Genomic DNA, 21,785 nt, shown 5'->3' on the forward strand with positions numbered 1-21,785 from the left:
GTACGTGGATGTGTTGGTTTTGAATGTTGTTTTGTACGTTTAGCACCAGAAGCTGTTGCTTTTTTTGTTGGTGTTGTAGAAGCAGCAGTAACCGCAGTTGCTGCAACAGCTGTAGAATTTTCTTCGGCCATATTTTTTTACTTTATAAAAATAATGTATTTATTATAAATATTTAAATGATAAAATATAATAATTCTATCAAATAAAAAATAAAGGTTTTCAATTATATCATTATTCACAATAATATAAGTCCCTATGTAAGTCAAAGTACCATGTAGAAAACACATAAAAATTAAATAGTATTTCTAATTTACTGTCGTAGTAAACATGATTTATTTTTTCAATTTCTATAATATATAAAATAATAAATTATAAATTTAATAATAATATTTATTTTATAAATTAAAATATATTTAATTTTTTTATTAACAATTATTAATAAACATAGTTTAATATTAATTATTTCAATCATACAAAACAATAATATTTTTAAGGTAAACTTAAAAAGTATATATTTTTATTTTTTATTTAATATCGATTTATTATAAATTATTAGTATATAAATAATTAAAAAATTTAATATATAAATATATATATTATAGTATAAGATTTCATTTTTAGAAAAACTTTTTTTGTCAATAATGAAAACGTATTATTATGAAATGTGTTAATCGAACATTGACAAAATATATTTCATTAGAAAATACTTTTATTTATGCATTAATATCAATAATTAACTATTAAATTAATTTTTTCATAATTATATAAAGAAATTTTATACTGATATAAGTATTTATATATTATAATATTTATTTTAAATATAAAAAAATTTATGACAAAATATATTATTAGAGTATTTGTTGAGATTAATATAAGATTATTTTAAATAAGAATTAATTTATATAATTATTAAAATATTATTAATTTTATGTTATGTAATTTTAATAAAAATAAATAATAATAATAATAAATATACAAATTTTTTAACAATTTAAATTTTATATGATCTAAATAATTTTGTTAAGTACGATATGAGAAATCATTGTAAGCTTCGTTAAGAAACTTTGTAATATAAAATAATAATAATAATATTAAATATATAAATAAATAAAATAAATTTGATATATATTTTTAGTTCATTCTGTGTATAAATCAAAGGATACCGAATAATTGGTAACGGATGCGATATATTATAGTATCGAGTATTAAAACATAATATATAAATTTATCTTGTTATTCAAATTTTTTGTTACTTAACTTATGTATTTAGAAAATTTATAATATTATTTATATAATTGACATAAAATCTTATAAATTGAAATTTTATTAATATGTATCAAAAGAAGAGAGTAACGTATTGATATAATATCAAAGGATACTGATTATTTAAATAACGAATACGTCATATATTGTTTGTGTAACGAAGTTCACTTGGCCATCTAGTTTAAAATAACATTTTCAATAGAAAGTTTATATGCTTTTTTTTTTTTTTTCTTTAATTATTAAAAAAATAAATTGAAATTTAATTCAATCAAATTTTATAATAATTTTAAAAAAATTTTTCCTTTTAAAAAATATTTTGTGATGTTGTGATAATATGTATTAATACAAGTGCATCCTGATACTTTTATCTCTAGTAAAGGTATGAGTATCATGAACAGTTTTGTTATCTAATGATATTATTTTGATAATATTTTGTGTATATTCTTATAATATTTTGTCTAAATATCATCATAATACAATATTATTTTGATAATATTTTATGAATATTCTTATAATATGTTACCTAAATGTCTCCATAATAACATATAAAAAAGAAAAAAAAAAAAAAGAATCATTAATTTATAATTATTTAAATTGATTCTTTAAAAAAATATTATAATATATTATTTATAAAAATAATTTTTACTCTTATTTTAAATAAATTTGTGGCCTTTTATTAAAAGGCCTATGATCGATGTATTATTATTATAAAAATTAATGCAATGTTTTTAATTTATGCTTTCTTTTCAGTTTTCTTTGGTAATAACACTGCTTGAATGTTTGGTAATACACCACCTTGAGCAATTGTTACACCAGATAATAATTTATTTAATTCTTCATCATTACGAATTGCCAATTGTAAATGACGTGGAATGATACGTGTTTTTTTGTTATCACGGGCAGCATTACCAGCTAACTCGAGAACTTCTGCAGCCAAATATTCCATAACAGCAGCCAAATATACTGGGGCACCAGCACCTACTCGTTCAGCATAATTTCCTTTTCGTAATAATCTGTGAATTCTTCCAACAGGAAATTGTAATCCTGCTCGGCTTGATCTTGACTTTGCCTTTCCCTTTACTTTACCACCTTTACCTCGTCCAGACATAGCGAATAAATTTATTTAATTAATATTTTTTTTTGTAAATATAATCACACAGATGTGTACGTTACGGGGATTGTAACATAAATGTTTAAAATGTTATTTGGGTATTTTAATTTATAATATTTATAAAATATAAAACTTTAAAAATAAACCAATCACCTTATAGTATTATTTTCAGCCAATCAGAGAGTAGTATTCATTTTTATTGTTATATCCATCTTCGCGTATATAATACGCTAGTTGTATACACGACACGCTCATACATATACTGACTGGTGTTCTGTAACTATCTGTGTATATTAATTGTTTGTAACAATGCCACCAAAAACAAGTGGAAAAGCAGCAAAAAAAGCTGGCAAAGCTCAAAAAAATATATCAAAGAGTGATAAGAAAAAGAAGAGGAAGCGCAAGGAATCATATGCAATTTACATTTACAAAGTATTAAAACAAGTGCATCCTGATACTGGTATCTCTAGTAAAGCTATGAGTATCATGAACAGTTTTGTTAATGATATTTTTGAACGTATTGCTGCTGAAGCATCACGTTTAGCACATTATAATAAACGTTCAACAATCACAAGTCGGGAAATTCAAACCGCAGTTCGATTATTATTACCTGGTGAATTGGCAAAGCACGCTGTTAGTGAAGGTACTAAAGCTGTTACAAAATATACAAGTTCAAAATAAATAAATCGAAAATATTATTTAATTGATAACATAAAAATACATCAACATATAAAAACGGCTCTCTTTTTAAGAGAGCCATCAAATTTTTTAAATAAGAGTAAATTATTTTTATATATACAAAAAAATAAAATAAACAATTATTAATATCATATTTAATATAAAATTTTATATATTAATAGCTTGAATATATCTATTATTAGTATATCAATATTATTAATTTTAAATATAATAAAGGATATCGCGGAATATATATCGTAAATCAGTGTAATGCAAATGCATTACATTACCTTTATTATTTTCATTTTACATTTACTACTTGTTTATGTACGCTTATAATTATTAGAAAAATATTTTTAATAATTTTAAAAAATAAATGAAATAATAAAAATTTAATAATAAATTATTTATTGAAAGTATAAAAAATGGTATAGCAAAATCTTTATTTTCTTTGATTAAGGCGAAATGTTTTATTAGTTATAAATTCGATAATCTCCTATCGATACTTGTTACTCTTAACTTATATATATAAAAAATATAATAGTATATTAATTTATAATAAAATTTTTTCAAAAATTCAATAAGTTATTGTAAAATAAAATAGATAATATACAAATTATAATTTATTATTGCAGATATATTACAATAAAAAAAAAAAATAAAAATATTTGGTAATGTATGTTATAAACAAAATAATTTGTTGTAAACAAATTATATAATATGTTATATTTATTAACAAATTTATTTACTCTTATATAAATAAAATTAGTGGCTTCCCAAAAAGGAAAGCCTGTTTAAATTTATCGGATGTATTAAATATTCTTTAATAAATTTACTAAATATTTTAAGTAAATTATTATATTTTCTTAACCTCCAAAACCATACAAAGTACGACCTTGTCGTTTTAATGCATATACAACATCCATAGCTGTAACTGTTTTACGTTTTGCGTGTTCAGTATATGTAACAGCATCCCGAATAACATTTTCAAGGAATACTTTAAGTACACCACGTGTTTCTTCATAAATTAAACCAGAGATACGTTTTACTCCACCTCGTCGTGCTAAACGACGAATTGCAGGTTTTGTAATACCTTGGATATTATCACGCAAAACTTTTCTATGACGTTTTGCACCCCCTTTTCCAAGACCCTTTCCACCTTTTCCTCTGCCAGTCATTTTAATAAAAAATTATTTACAATATTTTAACGAACGGATAACACGTGTGTTAACCTCACAAGTATTGTAATGTATGTGAGCGCCGGTACAATTGTGCCTTTTTATATAAAGCATTAAAGATTTTTTAAGCCACGCCTATACAATTTGATTAGTCCATACTCTGATAGCTATCCAATAGGATATGACAACAAAAATTTTGAAATTTCATATAAATATAAATACAACACATTTATTTCGCATTTAAACATTTGACTTTGTAGTATCAAATTGTCGAATATAATTTTTAAAATTGTGTGTTTTTTTGTAAAAACATTATTATTTGAAAATGGCTAGAACCAAGCAAACTGCACGTAAATCAACTGGTGGTAAAGCACCAAGAAAACAATTAGCAACGAAAGCTGCACGTAAAAGTGCACCAGCAACTGGTGGAGTAAAAAAACCACACAGATATCGTCCTGGTACAGTAGCTTTACGAGAAATTCGTCGTTATCAAAAAAGTACTGAATTGTTAATTCGTAAATTACCATTCCAACGTTTAGTACGTGAAATTGCACAAGATTTTAAAACCGATTTACGTTTTCAAAGTTCAGCTGTTATGGCATTACAAGAAGCTAGTGAAGCCTATTTAGTAGGTTTATTTGAAGATACCAATTTATGCGCAATTCATGCAAAGCGTGTTACAATTATGCCTAAGGATATACAATTGGCAAGACGTATTCGTGGAGAACGTGCATAAGCGTTTTAAATGACAATTTAAAAAAAAAAAAACAAATAAGAAATATTTTCGGTCCTATATATAGGACCAACATATATTATTAAATAAGAGTATATTATTTTTATTAAAAATATATATATATATATATATATATATATATATATATATATATAAATATAAATTATTGAAATAAAATTAAACATTATTAAAATTTTGTTATAATTATAAGCGATTGCTATTTCTAAAAATAAATAAATTTCATAAAATTTATATTATTTTATATTCATTTGAAATATTAAAAAAACTTCTCGCTTTAAAGTAACCATGATATGAGTTATAAATGCAATAAAATTTTATACAAAAAATAATATTTATTTGTTGATGAATAATATAAAAGGTTTACATTTCTAAATAACATATATTTATATATGGTGTGTAAAAAAAAAGAAAAGAAGAAAAATAATTTATATTTTTAATATAAAAAGGCAACCGCACACAGTGTTCCCAAGCGGTCACCCATCCAAGTACTGACTGTGCCCAATGTTGCTTAACTTCGGTGATCGGACGAGAACCGGTGTTTTCAACGTGGTATGGCTGTTGCCAGTAATAAATGAAAATTTTTACAAATATATATTTTTCATAAATATCATTAATATTAAAGTATATTATTAAAATTTTCAATGAAGTAATCAATTTAAATATATACTTATTTATTATACCATATATTTTAAATAAAAATGCAACCGCACACAGTATTCTCAAGTGGCCACCCATCCGTGGTACTGACTGTGGCAAATGTTTCTAAACTATTATTTTATAAAATATTTATACAAAAAATAATTTACTCTTATCAAATATTAATTTGTGGCCTGTATTAAGGCCTATGTTATTTTCATTTTTTAGCAAAAATAATGAAATATTTCAATATATTATTAAAGTAACAGATCATTTCTTTTTTGGTGCTGCTTTTTTAATTTTTGTAGGAGATGATTTGGCAACAGAAGCTTTCTTAGCTTTTGGTGCTTTCGGTTTACGAGCAGGGCTACTTTTGGCAGCGGATTTTGTACTTTTTGCTGGTTTTGCTTTAACTGGTGCTTTTTTTGATGCCGCTGATGATTTTGCAGTAACTTTTTTAGCAGCAGTTGATGATGATGGAGTCGCTTTTTTTGCTTTAGGCTTTTTGGCTGCCAATGATGTAGTTGTGGCTTTCTTTTCTTTTGGTGCCCGTTTACTTTTAGCACTCTTTGCTGAACCTTTTGCTCCACTTTCTTTTTTGGATACTTTTGATTTAGCTGAAGAATTAGATGAAGCGGAAGCAGCCAATTTGAATGAACCAGATGCACCTTTACCTTTAGTTTGTACCAAGGCTCCCTCAGTTACAGCAGCTTTTAAATATTTTTTAATAAATGGTGAAATTTTATCAGAATCCACTTTATAATTTGCAGCTAAATATTTTTTAATTGCTTGTAATGATGAACCACCACGTTCTTTTAAATTTTTAATTGCGTTAACAACCATTTCTGATGTACGTGGATGTGTTGGTTTTGAATGTTGTTTTGTACGTTTAGCACCAGAAGCTGTTGCTTTTTTTGTTGGTGTTGTAGAAGCAGCAGTAACCGCAGTTGCTGCAACAGCTGTAGAATTTTCTTCGGCCATATTTTTTACTTTATAAAAATAATGTATTTATTATAAATATTTAAATGATAAAATATAATAATTCTATCAAATAAAAAATAAAGGTTTTCAATTATATCATTATTCACAATAATATAAGTCCCTATGTAAGTCAAAGTACCATGTAGAAAACACATAAAAATTAAATAGTATTTCTAATTTACTGTCGTAGTAAACATGATTTATTTTTTCAATTTCTATAATATATAAAATAATAAATTATAAATTTAATAATAATATTTATTTTATAAATTAAAATATATTTAATTTTTTTATTAACAATTATTAATAAACATAGTTTAATATTAATTATTTCAATCATACAAAACAATAATATTTTTAAGGTAAACTTAAAAAGTATATATTTTTATTTTTTATTTAATATCGATTTATTATAAATTATTAGTATATAAATAATTAAAAAATTTAATATATAAATATATATATTATAGTATAAGATTTCATTTTTAGAAAAACTTTTTTTGTCAATAATGAAAACGTATTATTATGAAATGTGTTAATCGAACATTGACAAAATATATTTCATTAGAAAATACTTTTATTTATGCATTAATATCAATAATTAACTATTAAATTAATTTTTTCATAATTATATAAAGAAATTTTATACTGATATAAGTATTTATATATTATAATATTTATTTTAAATATAAAAAAATTTATGACAAAATATATTATTAGAGTATTTGTTGAGATTAATATAAGATTATTTTAAATAAGAATTAATTTATATAATTATTAAAATATTATTAATTTTATGTTATGTAATTTTAATAAAAATAAATAATAATAATAAATATAAAAATTTTTTAACAATTTAAATTTTATATGATCTAAATAATTTTGTTAAGTACGATATGAGAAATCATTGTAAGCTTCGTTAAGAAACTTTGTAATATAAAATAATAATAATAATATTAAATATATAAATAAATAAAATAAATTTGATACATATTTTTGGTTCATTCTGTGTATAAATCAAAGGATACCGAATAATTGGTAACGGATGCGATATATTATAGTATCGAGTATTAAAACATAATATATAAATTTATCTTGTTATTCAAATTTTTTGTTACTTAACTTATGTATTTAGAAAATTTATAATATTATTTATATAATTGACATAAAATCTTATAAATTGAAATTTTATTAATATGTATCAAAAGAAGAGAGTAACGTATTGATATAATATCAAAGGATACTGATTATTTAAATAACGAATACGTCATATATTGTTTGTGTAACAAAGTTCACTTGGCCATCTAGTTGAAAATAACATTTTCAATAGAAAGTTTATATGCTTTTTTTTTTCTTTAATTATTAAAAAAATAAATTGAAATTTAATTCAATCAAATTTTATAATAATTTTTAAAAAATTTTTCCTTTTAAAAAATATTTTGTGATGTTGTGATAATATGTATTAATACAAGTGCATCCTGATACTTTTATCTCTAGTAAAGGTATGAGTATCATGAACAGTTTTGTTATCTAATGATATTATTTTGATAATATTTTGTGTATATTCTTATAATATTTTGTCTAAATATCATCATAATACAATATTATTTTGATAATATTTTATGAATATTCTTATAATATGTTACCTAAATGTCATCATAATATGATGAATTATTTCCATAATAACATATAAAAAAAAAAAAAAAAAAAAAGAATCATTAATTTATAATTATTTAAATTGATTCTTTAAAAAAATATTATAATATATTATTTATAAAAATAATTTTTACTCTTATTTTAAATAAATTTGTGGCCTTTTATTAAAAGGCCTATGATCGATGTATTATTATTATAAAAATTAATGCAATGTTTTTAATTTATGCTTTCTTTTCAGTTTTCTTTGGTAATAACACTGCTTGAATGTTTGGTAATACACCACCTTGAGCAATTGTTACACCAGATAATAATTTATTTAATTCTTCATCATTACGAATTGCCAATTGTAAATGACGTGGAATGATACGTGTTTTTTTGTTATCACGGGCAGCATTACCAGCTAACTCGAGAACTTCTGCAGCCAAATATTCCATAACAGCAGCCAAATATACTGGGGCACCAGCACCTACTCGTTCAGCATAATTTCCTTTTCGTAATAATCTGTGAATTCTTCCAACAGGAAATTGTAATCCTGCTCGGCTTGATCTTGACTTTGCCTTTCCCTTTACTTTACCACCTTTACCTCGTCCAGACATAGCGAATAAATTTATTTAATTAATATTTTTTTTTGTAAATATAATCACACAGATGTGTACGTTACGGGGATTGTAACATAAATGTTTAAAATGTTATTTGGGTATTTTAATTTATAATATTTATAAAATATAAAACTTTAAAAATAAACCAATCACCTTATAGTATTATTTTCAGCCAATCAGAGAGTAGTATTCATTTTTATTGTTATATCCATCTTCGCGTATATAATACGCTAGTTGTATACACGACACGCTCATACATATACTGACTGGTGTTCTGTAACTATCTGTGTATATTAATTGTTTGTAACAATGCCACCAAAAACAAGTGGAAAAGCAGCAAAAAAAGCTGGCAAAGCTCAAAAAAATATATCAAAGAGTGATAAGAAAAAGAAGAGGAAGCGCAAGGAATCATATGCAATTTACATTTACAAAGTATTAAAACAAGTGCATCCTGATACTGGTATCTCTAGTAAAGCTATGAGTATCATGAACAGTTTTGTTAATGATATTTTTGAACGTATTGCTGCTGAAGCATCACGTTTAGCACATTATAATAAACGTTCAACAATCACAAGTCGGGAAATTCAAACCGCAGTTCGATTATTATTACCTGGTGAATTGGCAAAGCACGCTGTTAGTGAAGGTACTAAAGCTGTTACAAAATATACAAGTTCAAAATAAATAAATCGAAAATATTATTTAATTGATAACATAAAAATACATCAACATATAAAAACGGCTCTCTTTTTAAGAGAGCCATCAAATTTTTTAAATAAGAGTAAATTATTTTTATATATACAAAAAAATTAAATAAACAATTATTAATATCATATTTAATATAAAATTTTATATATTAATAGCTTGAATATATCTATTATTAGTATATCAATATTATTAATTTTAAATATAATAAAGGATATCGCGGAATATATATCGTAAATCAATGTAATGCATTTGCATTACATTACCTTTATTATTTTCATTTTACATTTACTACTTGTTTATGTACGCTTATAATTATTAGAAAAATATTTTTAATAATTTTAAAAAATAAATGAAATAATAAAAATTTAATAATAAATTATTTATTGAAAGTATAAAAAATGGTATAGCAAAATCTTTATTTTCTTTGATTAAGGCGAAATGTTTTATTAGTTATAAATTCGATAATCTCCTATCGATACTTGTTACTCTTAACTTATATATATAAAAAATATAATAGTATATTAATTTATAATAAAATTTTTTCAAAAATTCAATAAGTTATTGTAAAATAAAATAGATAATATACAAATTATAATTTATTATTGCAGATATATTACAATAAAAAAAAAAAATAAAAATATTTGGTAATGTATGTTATAAACAAAATAATTTGTTGTAAACAAATTATATAATATGTTATATTTATTAACAAATTTATTTACTCTTATATAAATAAAATTAGTGGCTTCCCAAAAAGGAAAGCCTGTTTAAATTTATCGGATGTATTAAATATTCTTTAATAAATTTACTAAATATTTTAAGTAAATTATTATATTTTCTTAACCTCCAAAACCATACAAAGTACGACCTTGTCGTTTTAATGCATATACAACATCCATAGCTGTAACTGTTTTACGTTTTGCGTGTTCAGTATATGTAACAGCATCCCGAATAACATTTTCAAGGAATACTTTAAGTACACCACGTGTTTCTTCATAAATTAAACCAGAGATACGTTTTACTCCACCTCGTCGTGCTAAACGACGAATTGCAGGTTTTGTAATACCTTGGATATTATCACGCAAAACTTTTCTATGACGTTTTGCACCCCCTTTTCCAAGACCCTTTCCACCTTTTCCTCTGCCAGTCATTTTAATAAAAAATTATTTACAATATTTTAACGAACGGATAACACGTGTGTTAACCTCACAAGTATTGTAATGTATGTGAGCGCCGGTACAATTGTGCCTTTTTATATAAAGCATTAAAGATTTTTTAAGCCACGCCTATACAATTTGATTAGTCCATACTCTGATAGCTATCCAATAGGATATGACAACAAAAATTTTGAAATTTCATATAAATATAAATACAACACATTTATTTCGCATTTAAACATTTGACTTTGTAGTATCAAATTGTCGAATATAATTTTTAAAATTGTGTGTTTTTTTGTAAAAACATTATTATTTGAAAATGGCTAGAACCAAGCAAACTGCACGTAAATCAACTGGTGGTAAAGCACCAAGAAAACAATTAGCAACGAAAGCTGCACGTAAAAGTGCACCAGCAACTGGTGGAGTAAAAAAACCACACAGATATCGTCCTGGTACAGTAGCTTTACGAGAAATTCGTCGTTATCAAAAAAGTACTGAATTGTTAATTCGTAAATTACCATTCCAACGTTTAGTACGTGAAATTGCACAAGATTTTAAAACCGATTTACGTTTTCAAAGTTCAGCTGTTATGGCATTACAAGAAGCTAGTGAAGCCTATTTAGTAGGTTTATTTGAAGATACCAATTTATGCGCAATTCATGCAAAGCGTGTTACAATTATGCCTAAGGATATACAATTGGCAAGACGTATTCGTGGAGAACGTGCATAAGCGTTTTAAATGACAATTTAAAAAAAAAAAAACAAATAAGAAATATTTTCGGTCCTATATATAGGACCAACATATATTATTAAATAAGAGTATATTATTTTTATTAAAAAATATATATATATATATATATATATATATATATATATATATAAATATAAATTATTGAAATAAAATTAAACATTATTAAAATTTTGTTATAATTATAAGCGATTGCTATTTCTAAAAATAAATAAATTTCATAAAATTTATATTATTTTATATTCATTTGAAATATTAAAAAAACTTCTCGCTTTAAAGTAACCATGATATGAGTTATAAATGCAATAAAATTTTATACAAAAAATAATATTTATTTGTTGATGAATAATATAAAAGGTTTACATTTCTAAATAACATATATTTATATATGGTGTGTAAAAAAAAAGAAAAGAAGAAAAATAATTTATATTTTTAATATAAAAAGGCAACCGCACACAGTGTTCCCAAGCGGTCACCCATCCAAGTACTGACTGTGCCCAATGTTGCTTAACTTCGGTGATCGGACGAGAACCTTTAACTTTAAAATAAATCTTTATTGTCACAAAATTAACAAACGTTATACAGTTAATATACAATGCAAAATTATATATAATGTACATTTTAAATATTTTATTTTGTTTTCTAGGTTATTAGCTTGCGCTTTCATCCTAAATTTGTTTTTGGATTTGCATGGCTTTTATTAGTTTGGAGGATTTGGGGGTGGTTAGGTTTTGAGTTACTTTATTTTTATTTATTGTTTGTTTGCTACAGAAAAAGTTGGTAAAAAAACTGTTTATATATTAAACTGACTTGTCAGTATAGGCTGTTGTTGTAATTTATTGCTATGTTGTGGTAGGTCATGTTGTTTTTATTTTATTTTTATATTTTATTGCAGTCCGGGTTCCAGCGTGTGATATATTAATTTATGTTTTGCTGGTGCTGGCAGGTCTATTATCATATTTTTTGTCAGATTGCTTTTGTGTATTTGATGTTTGTAAAATTTTTCTGACATAGTTTTGATTACTTCTTTTATTGTTTTTGCGTCGGTTGTGCTGTGTAATTTTTTGATTGTGATGAGTCTGTCTGCGTTTGCTACTAGTCTAAGGCATTTATTTTGAATTCGTTGTAGTTTAATAAATTGCGTTTTGGATGCACTGCACCAGACCGGTGCTGCGTTTGTTATAACTGGTTTTATTATTGCATCGTACAACAACTTTTTTGTTTTTAGCGTTAGTGCACTGTACCTGTTAAGCAATGGATACAGTGTACGCACTACCCCGTGACCCTTGGCCACCAGGTGGTTTATTTGAGGCACAAACGACATGCCCTTATCCAGATATACACCCAGATATTTCACCTTGTTGCTGGTTGAGATACTCATCCCGTTCACCTTAAGGGGGCTTGTGATTTTGATGTTAGTGAATTTTTTGGTGAACAGGATGTGTTCGGTTTTTGAGTCGTTTATTTTAATTTTCCAGTCATTGGCGAATTTTAGGATCATATCCAGGTGTATCTGGACTTGTTTTGTCGCCACCTGGGCGTTAAATGAGTGCGCGTATATGGCGGTGTCGTCCGCATATACGGCCAGGTTTGTTTTGGCGAATTTGGGCATGTCGTTTATGTAGATATTGAAGATGATTGGTCCCAAAACTGATCCCTGTGGGACTCCTGCCCTTATTTCCCTTACAGTTGATTTTTTGGTTTTTATTTTCAGCCGAAAGTTTCGATTTTGGAGATAGCAGGCCATCAGCCTGCTGAGTTGGGTTGGAATACCAGTTTTGTAGATTTTGTGAATAGCCCCTTCTATCCAGACCGTGTCGAATGCTTTTTCGACATCCAGGAGGACCATGGAAGTGACGTTTCCTTTGTTGAAGTTTTTAGTTATTGAATCCGCGATTCTTGCCACTTGCATGGTGGTTCCGTGACCCTCCCGGAAGCCGAATTGCTCGTCGATTAGTATATTTTTTTGTGTAATGACTTTGTTCAGTCTAGATAGAATGAGCTTTTCGACCACTTTGGATAGTGAGCTCAGCAGACTAATTGGCCTGTAGCTTGCTGGGTCTGTTGGGTTTTTGTTGGGCTTCAGTATTGGGACCACCAACGCTGTTTTCCAGGCCTCGGGATAGTACCCCAATGTAAACATTGCGTTAACAATGTATGTAAGTTGCACTAACGCTTTTGTTGAGAGGTTTTTGACGTCTTTGTTTTGTATATTGTCTTGTCCGGGGGCTTTGTTGTTAGGTAATTTTCTGATTGTTTGTTTTATTTCCTGTGGTGACGTCAGTTTGATTCGTTTCTTTGGGCGATCGTTTTTGTTTTGTAGTTCTATTACGGACTGACGGACTGTGTTGTCAAGGGGTGATATGTTGTTGTTTTGTTGTACGGCTTCAATTGAGTCAGCAATGAGATCCGCCTTTTGTTTGTCACTCATGTAGTTAGTGTTGTCTTTTATCAATGTGGGAATATTTTCCTTTTTGTGCCTAAATGATTTCGTTATTCTCCACAATGATTTGTCCCCTGGCTTGAGGGATTTAAGGGTGTCTTCCCATTGCTGATTCAACTGTTGCCTTATTTTTTGTCTTATCACCTTGTTTAGTTTGTTGATGTCGGGTTTGATTGTTTGTATTACTCGTCTGTGGTCCAGTCTACGTAGAGCGTTACGCGCTTTGATAAGGTTTTTAATTTCTTGACTAAGGGACGAGAACCGGTGTTTTCAACGTGGTATGGCTGTTGCCAGTAATAAATGAAAATTTTTACAAATATATATTTTTCATAAATATCATTAATATTAAAGTATATTATTAAAATTTTCAATGAAGTAATCAATTTAAATATATACTTATTTATTATACCATATATTTTAAATAAAAATGCAACCGCACACAGTATTCTCAAGTGGCCACCCATCCGTGGTACTGACTGTGGCAAATGTTTCTAAACTATTATTTTATAAAATATTTATACAAAAAATAATTTACTCTTATCAAATATTAATTTGTGGCCTGTATTAAGGCCTATGTTATTTTCATTTTTTAGCAAAAATAATGAAATATTTCAATATATTATTAAAGTAACAGATCATTTCTTTTTTGGTGCTGCTTTTTTAATTTTTGTAGGAGATGATTTGGCAACAGAAGCTTTCTTAGCTTTTGGTGCTTTCGGTTTACGAGCAGGGCTACTTTTGGCAGCGGATTTTGTACTTTTTGCTGGTTTTGCTTTAACTGGTGCTTTTTTTGATGCCGCTGATGATTTTGCAGTAACTTTTTTAGCAGCAGTTGATGATGATGGAGTCGCTTTTTTTGCTTTAGGCTTTTTGGCTGCCAATGATGTAGTTGTGGCTTTCTTTTCTTTTGGTGCCCGTTTACTTTTAGCACTCTTTGCTGAACCTTTTGCTCCACTTTCTTTTTTGGATACTTTTGATTTAGCTGAAGAATTAGATGAAGCGGAAGCAGCCAATTTGAATGAACCAGATGCACCTTTACCTTTAGTTTGTACCAAGGCTCCCTCAGTTACAGCAGCTTTTAAATATTTTTTAATAAATGGTGAAATTTTATCAGAATCCACTTTATAATTTGCAGCTAAATATTTTTTAATTGCTTGTAATGATGAACCACCACGTTCTTTTAAATTTTTAATTGCGTTAACAACCATTTCTGATGTACGTGGATGTGTTGGTTTTGAATGTTGTTTTGTACGTTTAGCACCAGAAGCTGTTGCTTTTTTTGTTGGTGTTGTAGAAGCAGCAGTAACCGCAGTTGCTGCAACAGCTGTAGAATTTTCTTCGGCCATATTTTTTACTTTATAAAAATAATGTATTTATTATAAATATTTAAATGATAAAATATAATAATTCTATCAAATAAAAAATAAAGGTTTTCAATTATATCATTATTCACAATAATATAAGTCCCTATGTAAGTCAAAGTACCATGTAGAAAACACATAAAAATTAAATAGTATTTCTAATTTACTGTCGTAGTAAACATGATTTATTTTTTCAATTTCTATAATATATAAAATAATAAATTATAAATTTAATAATAATATTTATTTTATAAATTAAAATATATTTAATTTTTTTATTAACAATTATTAATAAACATAGTTTAATATTAATTATTTCAATCATACAAAACAATAATATTTTTAAGGTAAACTTAAAAAGTATATATTTTTATTTTTTATTTAATATCGATTTATTATAAATTATTAGTATATAAATAATTAAAAAATTTAATATATAAATATATATATTATAGTATAAGATTTCATTTTTAGAAAAACTTTTTTTGTCAATAATGAAAACGTATTATTATGAAATGTGTTAATCGAACATTGACAAAATATATTTCATTAGAAAATACTTTTATTTATGCATTAATATCAATAATTAACTATTAAATTAATTTTTTCATAATTATATAAAGAAATTTTATACTGATATAAGTATTTATATATTATAATATTTATTTTAAATATAAAAAAATTTATGACAAAATATATTATTAGAGTATTTGTTGAGATTAATATAAGATTATTTTAAATAAGAATTAATTTATATAATTATTAAAATATTATTAATTTTATGTTATGTAATTTTAATAAAAATAAATAATAATAATAAATATAAAAATTTTTTAACAATTTAAATTTTATATGATCTAAATAATTTTGTTAAGTACGATATGAGAAATCATTGTAAGCTTCGTTAAGAAACTTTGTAATATAAAATAATAATAATAATATTAAATATATAAATAAATAAAATAAATTTGATACATATTTTTGGTTCATTCTGTGTATAAATCAAAGGATACCGAATAATTGGTAACGGATGCGATATATTATAGTATCGAGTATTAAAACATAATATATAAATTTATCTTGTTATTCAAATTTTTTGTTACTTAACTTATGTATTTAGAAAATTTATAATATTATTTATATAATTGACATAAAATCTTATAAATTGAAATTTTATTAATATGTATCAAAAGAAGAGAGTAACGTATTGATATAATATCAAAGGATACTGATTATTTAAATAACGAATACGTCATATATTGTTTGTGTAACAAAGTTCACTTGGCCATCTAGTTGAAAATAACATTTTCAATAGAAAGTTTATATGCTTTTTTTTTTCTTTAATTATTAAAAAAATAAATTGAAATTTAATTCAATCAAATTTTATAATAATTTTTAAAAAATTTTTCCTTTTAAAAAATATTTTGTGATGTTGTGATAATATGTATTAATACAAGTGCATCCTGATACTTTTATCTCTAGTAAAGGTATGAGTATCATGAACAGTTTTGTTATCTAATGATATTATTTTGATAATATTTTGTGTATATTCTTATAATATTTTGTCTAAATATCATCATAATACAATATTATTTTGATAATATTTTATGAATATTCTTATAATATGTTACCTAAATGTCATCATAATATGATGAATTATTTCCATAATAACATATAAAAAAAAAAAAAAAAAAAAAGAATCATTAATTTATAATTATTTAAATTGATTCTTTAAAAAAATATTATAATATATTATTTATAAAAATAATTTTTACTCTTATTTTAAATAAATTTGTGGCCTTTTATTAAAAGGCCTATGATCGATGTATTATTATTATAAAAATTAATGCAATGTTTTTAATTTATGCTTTCTTTTCAGTTTTCTTTGGTAATAACACTGCTTGAATGTTTGGTAATACACCACCTTGAGCAATTGTTACACCAGATAATAATTTATTTAATTCTTCATCATTACGAATTGCCAATTGTAAATGACGTGGAATGATACGTGTTTTTTTGTTATCACGGGCAGCATTACCAGCTAACTCGAGAACTTCTGCAGCCAAATATTCCATAACAGCAGCCAAATATACTGGGGCACCAGCACCTACTCGTTCAGCATAATTTCCTTTTCGTAATAATCTGTGAATTCTTCCAACAGGAAATTGTAATCCTGCTCGGCTTGATCTTGACTTTGCCTTTCCCTTTACTTTACCACCTTTACCTCGTCCAGACATAGCGAATAAATTTATTTAATTAATATTTTTTTTTGTAAATATAATCACACAGATGTGTACGTTACGGGGATTGTAACATAAATGTTTAAAATGTTATTTGGGTATTTTAATTTATAATATTTATAAAATATAAAACTTTAAAAATAAACCAATCACCTTATAGTATTATTTTCAGCCAATCAGAGAGTAGTATTCATTTTTATTGTTATATCCATCTTCGCGTATATAATACGCTAGTTGTATACACGACACGCTCATACATATACTGACTGGTGTTCTGTAACTATCTGTGTATATTAATTGTTTGTAACAATGCCACCAAAAACAAGTGGAAAAGCAGCAAAAAAAGCTGGCAAAGCTCAAAAAAATATATCAAAGAGTGATAAGAAAAAGAAGAGGAAGCGCAAGGAATCATATGCAATTTACATTTACAAAGTATTAAAACAAGTGCATCCTGATACTGGTATCTCTAGTAAAGCTATGAGTATCATGAACAGTTTTGTTAATGATATTTTTGAACGTATTGCTGCTGAAGCATCACGTTTAGCACATTATAATAAACGTTCAACAATCACAAGTCGGGAAATTCAAACCGCAGTTCGATTATTATTACCTGGTGAATTGGCAAAGCACGCTGTTAGTGAAGGTACTAAAGCTGTTACAAAATATACAAGTTCAAAATAAATAAATCGAAAATATTATTTAATTGATAACATAAAAATACATCAACATATAAAAACGGCTCTCTTTTTAAGAGAGCCATCAAATTTTTTAAATAAGAGTAAATTATTTTTATATATACAAAAAAATTAAATAAACAATTATTAATATCATATTTAATATAAAATTTTATATATTAATAGCTTGAATATATCTATTATTAGTATATCAATATTATTAATTTTAAATATAATAAAGGATATCGCGGAATATATATCGTAAATCAGTGTAATGCAAATGCATTACATTACCTTTATTATTTTCATTTTACATTTACTACTTGTTTATGTACGCTTATAATTATTAGAAAAATATTTTTAATAATTTTAAAAAATAAATGAAATAATAAAAATTTAATAATAAATTATTTATTGAAAGTATAAAAAATGGTATAGCAAAATCTTTATTTTCTTTGATTAAGGCGAAATGTTTTATTAGTTATAAATTCGATAATCTCCTATCGATACTTGTTACTCTTAACTTGTATATATAAAAAATATAATAGTATATTAATTTATAATAAAATTTTTTCAAAAATTCAATAAGTTATTGTAAAATAAAATAGATAATATACAAATTATAATTTATTATTGCAGATATATTACAAAAAAAAAAAAAAATAAAAATATTTGGTAATGTATGTTATAAACAAAATAATTTGTTGTAAACAAATTATATAATATGTTATATTTATTAACAAATTTATTTACTCTTATATAAATAAAATTAGTGGCTTCCCAAAAAGGAAAGCCTGTTTAAATTTATCGGATGTATTAAATATTCTTTAATAAATTTACTAAATATTTTAAGTAAATTATTATATTTTCTTAACCTCCAAAACCATACAAAGTACGACCTTGTCGTTTTAATGCATATACAACATCCATAGCTGTAACTGTTTTACGTTTTGCGTGTTCAGTATATGTAACAGCATCCCGAATAACATTTTCAAGGAATACTTTAAGTACACCACGTGTTTCTTCATAAATTAAACCAGAGATACGTTTTACTCCACCTCGTCGTGCTAAACGACGAATTGCAGGTTTTGTAATACCTTGGATATTATCACGCAAAACTTTTCTATGACGTTTTGCACCCCCTTTTCCAAGACCCTTTCCACCTTTTCCTCTGCCAGTCATTTTAATAAAAAATTATTTACAATATTTTAACGAACGGATAACACGTGTGTTAACCTCACAAGTATTGTAATGTATGTGAGCGCCGGTACAATTGTGCCTTTTTATATAAAGCATTAAAGATTTTTTAAGCCACGCCTATACAATTTGATTAGTCCATACTCTGATAGCTATCCAATAGGATATGACAACAAAAATTTTGAAATTTCATATAAATATAAATACAACACATTTATTTCGCATTTAAACATTTGACTTTGTAGTATCAAATTGTCGAATATAATTTTTAAAATTGTGTGTTTTTTTGTAAAAACATTATTATTTGAAAATGGCTAGAACCAAGCAAACTGCACGTAAATCAACTGGTGGTAAAGCACCAAGAAAACAATTAGCAACGAAAGCTGCACGTAAAAGTGCACCAGCAACTGGTGGAGTAAAAAAACCACACAGATATCGTCCTGGTACAGTAGCTTTACGAGAAATTCGTCGTTATCAAAAAAGTACTGAATTGTTAATTCGTAAATTACCATTCCAACGTTTAGTACGTGAAATTGCACAAGATTTTAAAACCGATTTACGTTTTCAAAGTTCAGCTGTTATGGCATTACAAGAAGCTAGTGAAGCCTATTTAGTAGGTTTATTTGAAGATACCAATTTATGCGCAATTCATGCAAAGCGTGTTACAATTATGCCTAAGGATATACAATTGGCAAGACGTATTCGTGGAGAACGTGCATAAGCGTTTTAAATGACAATTTAAAAAAAAAAAAACAAATAAGAAATATTTTCGGTCCTATATATAGGACCAACATATATTATTAAATAAGAGTATATTATTTTTATTAAAAAATATATATATATATATATATATATATATATATATATATAAATATATATTATTGAAATAAAATTAAACATTATTAAAATTTTGTTATAATTATAAGCGATTGCTATTTCTAAAAATAAATAAATTTCATAAAATTTATATTATTTTATATTCATTTGAAATATTAAAAAAACTTCTCGCTTTAAAGTAACCATGATATGAGTTATAAATGCAATAAAATTTTATACAAAAAATAATATTTATTTGTTGATGAATAATATAAAAGGTTTACATTTCTAAATAACATATATTTATATATGGTGTGTAAAAAAAAAGAAAAGAAGAAAAATAATTTATATTTTTAATATAAAAAGGCAACCGCACACAGTGTTCCCAAGCGGTCACCCATCCAAGTACTGACTGTGCCCAATGTTGCTTAACTTCGGTGATCGGACGAGAACCGGTGTTTTCAACGTGGTATGGCTGTTGCCAGTAATAAATGAAAATTTTTACAAATATATATTTTTCATAAATATCATTAATATTAAAGTATATTATTAAAATTTTCAATGAAGTAATCAATTTAAATATATACTTATTTATTATACCATATATTTTAAATAAAAATGCAACCGCACACAGTATTCTCAAGTGGCCACCCATCCGTGGTACTGACTGTGGCAAATGTTTCTAAACTATTATTTTATAAAATATTTATACAAAAAATAATTTACTCTTATCAAATATTAATTTGTGGCCTGTATTAAGGCCTATGTTATTTTCATTTTTTAGCAAAAATAATGAAATATTTCAATATATTATTAAAGTAACAGATCATTTCTTTTTTGGTGCTGCTTTTTTAATTTTTGTAGGAGATGATTTGGCAACAGAAGCTTTCTTAGCTTTTGGTGCTTTCGGTTTACGAGCAGGGCTACTTTTGGCAGCGGATTTTGTACTTTTTGCTGGTTTTGCTTTAACTGGTGCTTTTTTTGATGCCGCTGATGATTTTGCAGTAACTTTTTTAGCAGCAGTTGATGATGATGGAGTCGCTTTTTTTGCTTTAGGCTTTTTGGCTGCCAATGATGTAGTTGTGGCTTTCTTTTCTTTTGGTGCCCGTTTACTTTTAGCACTCTTTGCTGAACCTTTTGCTCCACTTTCTTTTTTGGATACTTTTGATTTAGCTGAAGAATTAGATGAAGCGGAAGCAGCCAATTTGAATGAACCAGATGCACCTTTACCTTTAGTTTGTACCAAGGCTCCCTCAGTTACAGCAGCTTTTAAATATTTTTTAATAAATGGTGAAATTTTATCAGAATCCACTTTATAATTTGCAGCTAAATATTTTTTAATTGCTTGTAATGATGAACCACCACGTTCTTTTAAATTTTTAATTGCGTTAACAACCATTTCTGATGTACGTGGATGTGTTGGTTTTGAATGTTGTTTTGTACGTTTAGCACCAGAAGCTGTTGCTTTTTTTGTTGGTGTTGTAGAAGCAGCAGTAACCGCAGTTGCTGCAACAGCTGTAGAATTTTCTTCGGCCATATTTTTTACTTTATAAAAATAATGTATTTATTATAAATATTTAAATGATAA

General features: G+C 25.5%; 2 non-coding genes across 2 annotated transcripts; both read right to left on the minus strand.

The window, feature by feature from the left end:
- Positions 1-5,428: 5,428 nt before the first annotated feature.
- LOC123304170 lies at positions 5,429-5,547 on the minus strand. The gene has a single exon (XR_006536216.1). It is a non-coding gene; the product is annotated as a 5S ribosomal RNA (ribosomal RNA).
- A 15,014-nt stretch (positions 5,548-20,561) lies between these two features.
- LOC123304171 lies at positions 20,562-20,680 on the minus strand. Its single transcript, XR_006536217.1, has one exon. It is a non-coding gene; the product is annotated as a 5S ribosomal RNA (ribosomal RNA).
- Positions 20,681-21,785: the final 1,105 nt, after the last annotated feature.

Source organism: Chrysoperla carnea, assembly GCF_905475395.1.
Source record: "Chrysoperla carnea chromosome X unlocalized genomic scaffold, inChrCarn1.1 SUPER_X_unloc_27, whole genome shotgun sequence".
NCBI classification, from domain to species: Eukaryota; Metazoa; Arthropoda; class Insecta; order Neuroptera; family Chrysopidae; genus Chrysoperla; species Chrysoperla carnea.